Below are 3,195 nucleotides of genomic sequence, written 5' to 3'. Positions count from 1 at the left end.
GTATGAGTCCTGGATAAAACACCAATTTTGCAATAGTGCTACTTTTAAGTACATACTGTTGACTGTTCATAGTCCACACAGAGTTACAACTCCACACTTCAAGAACAACATGATGACAGTTCCTAAAGAAAACAACTTTAAAAAAAGGCATAACCCACATGTTCCCTCATTTGACAAACTCAGTCTAAGTTTAGAAGTGCAGAAGGGCTTAGATATATCCAGAGTAAGCCACATGCAACGTGTTACTTGTTTAATTTTTCTAAAATAAGGTTTCAGGACAATGACAGTAAGATAAGAGAATAAAACATGGAGGAATGAAGTCCTAATACATGCATATTTTTTTGACAGTAGGGTGAAACCTTTTACAGATAAGTTACAAACAAAGAAAAGGCAAATAAACGTTTTTGTACAAGAAATTTAACACACTCTGTACAATGTCTTCACTTTGCTGTCATCATTTGTACAAACTCTACATAGTTTACTTGATTATCACCATCAATATCTGCTTCCCTGATCATTTCATCAACCTCTTCACCTCTTAACTTCTCTCCAAGGTTTGTCATCACATGGCGGAGCTCTGCTGCACTAATATAGATATTACCATCCTTATCAGATACATGGAATGCTTCCCTAATTTCTTCCTAACTGTCTGCGTCTTTCATTTTTATTGCCATCATTGTCAGAAATTCTGGGAAGTCAATTGTGCCATTACCATCAGCATCCACTTCATTAATCATGTACTGTAAGTCTGCTTCTGTGAGATTCTACCCATGAGACCTCATTACAGTTCACAATTCCTTTGTTTTTATAGTTCCATAACCATCCTTGTCAAATAGTGAAAAAGCTTCTTTGAATTCTGCAATCTGCTCTTCAGTCAGTCACTCAGCCATGCTGCAAGCGCTACTGGTCTCCGGGACGCGACTACACAACCACTCAGCTCACTTGCTCCACTTGGACTCCAGATTTCTTTTGATGTCCATTTGCATGGAATATCTTTTTCCATCCCCTCACTTTCAGTCTGTATGTGTCCCTAGGTCTGAAGTGGGTCTCTTGTACCCAACATATATACGGGTCTTGTTTTTGTATCCATTCAGCCAGTCTATGTCTTTTGGTTGGAGCATTTAATCCATTTACAATTAAGGTAATTATCTATATGTATGTTCCTATTACCATTTTCTTAATTGTTTTGGGTTTGTTATTGTAGATCTTTTCCTTCTCTTGTGTTTCCTGCCTAGAGAACTCCCTGTAGCATTTGTTGTTAAGCTGGTTTGGTGGTGCTGAATTCTCTTGGTTTTTGCTTGTCTGTAAAGGTTTTAATTTCTCTGTCAAATCTGAATGAGATCCTTGCTGGGTAGAGTAATCTTGGTTGTAGGTCTTTCCCTTTCATCACTTTAAACACGTCCTGCCACTCCCTTCTGTCTTGCTGAGTTGCTACTGAAAGATCAGCTGTTAACCTTATGGGGATTCCCCTATATGTTATTTGTTGCTTTTCCCTTGCTGAATTAAATATTTTTTCTTTGTATTTAATTTTTGATAGTTTAATTAATATGTGTCTTGTCATGTTTCTCCTTGGCTTTATCTTGTATTGCACTCTCTGCGCTTCCTGGACTTGACTGACTATTCCCTTTCCCATATTAGGGAAGTTTTCAACTATAATCTCTTCAGATATTTTCTCAGTCCCTTTCTTTTCCTCTTTTTCTTCTGGGACCCCTGTAATTCAAATGCTGGTGCATTTAATGTTGTCCCAGAGGTCTCTGAGAGTGTCCTCAATTCTTTTCATTCTTTTTTCTTTATTCTGCTCTGCAGTAGTTATTTCCACTATTTTATCTTCCAGGTCTCTTATCCGTTCTTCTGCCTCAGTTATTCTTCTATTGATTCCTTCTAGAGAATTTTTTATTTCATTTATTGTGTTGTTCATCATTGTTTGTTTGCTCTTTAGTTCTTCTAGATCCTTGTTAAACGTTTCTTGTATTTTCTCTATTCTATTTCCAGGATTTTGGATCATTTTTACTATCATTACTCTGAATTCTTTTTCAGGTAGACTGCCTATTTCCTCTTCAGTTGTTTGGTCTGGTGTGTTTTTACTTTGCTCCTTCATCTGCTGTGTATTTCTCTGTCTTCTCATTTTGCTTAACTTACTGTGTTTGGGGTCTCCTTTTCACAGGCTGCAGGTTTGTTGTTCCTGTTGTTTTTGGTATCTGCCTCCAGTGGGTAAGATTGGTTCAGTGGGTTGTTTAGGCTTCCTGGTGGAGGAGACTGGTGCCTGTGTTCTCATGGATGAGTCTTGATATTGTCTTTCTGGTGGGCAGTACCATGTCTGGTGGTGTGTTTTGGGGTCTCTGTGGCCTTATTATGATTTTAGGCAGCCTCTCTGCTAACGGGTGGTGTTGTGTTCCTGTCTTGCTAGTTGTTTGGCATGGGGTGTCCAACACTGGAGCTTGCTGGTCATTGCGTGGACTGGGTCTTAGCATTGAGATGGAGATCTCTGGGAGAGCTCTTGCCGAATGATATTATGTGGGACCAAGAGGTCTCTGGTTGTCCAATGTCCTTATCTGGGCTCTCCCATCTCAGAGGCTCAGGCCTGACACCTGGCCGGAGCAACAAGACCCTGTCAACCACACAGTTGATTTTGGAAGCCGAGAAATACCTCTGCAAGTTGGAGGTCCAGGAAAGCTGGTGGTGTAGTTCCAGTCCAAGACCCAAGCCTGAAGGCCTGGAGAAACATGCCGCAAAGTACACTTCCAGGGCAAAGAGGCGGGTCTGTAGTACCTTTTGTTTTCCTTTGTGCTCTGTCTAGTTTCATTTGCTCGTAGGTTGCTCTGGGCAGAGGCCTTGCACCGATGCTTCAGACCAGAATTCCTAGTGAGAAACGGTTCTTCTCCAAAGCTTTTTAAAATTTATTTTTAAATTTACGTTCAGTACAATTCTCTCTTTTTGGTGTACAGTTGTGTGAGTTTTTAAAATTTTTAATATATCCTTTGTTACAGATTTTTTTAATTGAAATATAGTTGATGTATAATATTGTGTAGGGTCAGGTGTACAGCAAAGTGATTCAGTTATATATATATATATTTTTTCATATTATTTTCCATTACTGGATACTAGAAGATATCAAATATTGTTCCCTGTGTTATACAGTAAATCCTTGTTGCTCATCTATTTTATGTATAGTAGTTTGTGTCTGTTAATCCCATA

At 39.0% G+C, this 3,195-nt stretch overlaps 1 pseudogene across 1 annotated transcript; it reads right to left on the bottom strand.

Annotated features, from left to right (window-relative positions):
- Positions 1 to 397: 397 nt before the first annotated feature.
- LOC309962538 (neo-calmodulin-like) lies at positions 398 to 1,003 on the bottom strand (annotated as a pseudogene). Its single transcript has one exon. The product of its transcript is annotated as a neo-calmodulin-like (transcript).
- Positions 1,004 to 3,195: the final 2,192 nt, after the last annotated feature.

Source organism: Leucopleurus acutus (assembly GCF_964270905.1).
Source record: "Leucopleurus acutus genome assembly, chromosome: 5".
Lineage (NCBI taxonomy): Eukaryota > Metazoa > Chordata > Mammalia > Artiodactyla > Delphinidae > Leucopleurus > Leucopleurus acutus.
This window is presented reverse-complemented; position numbering and strand designations above follow the sequence as displayed.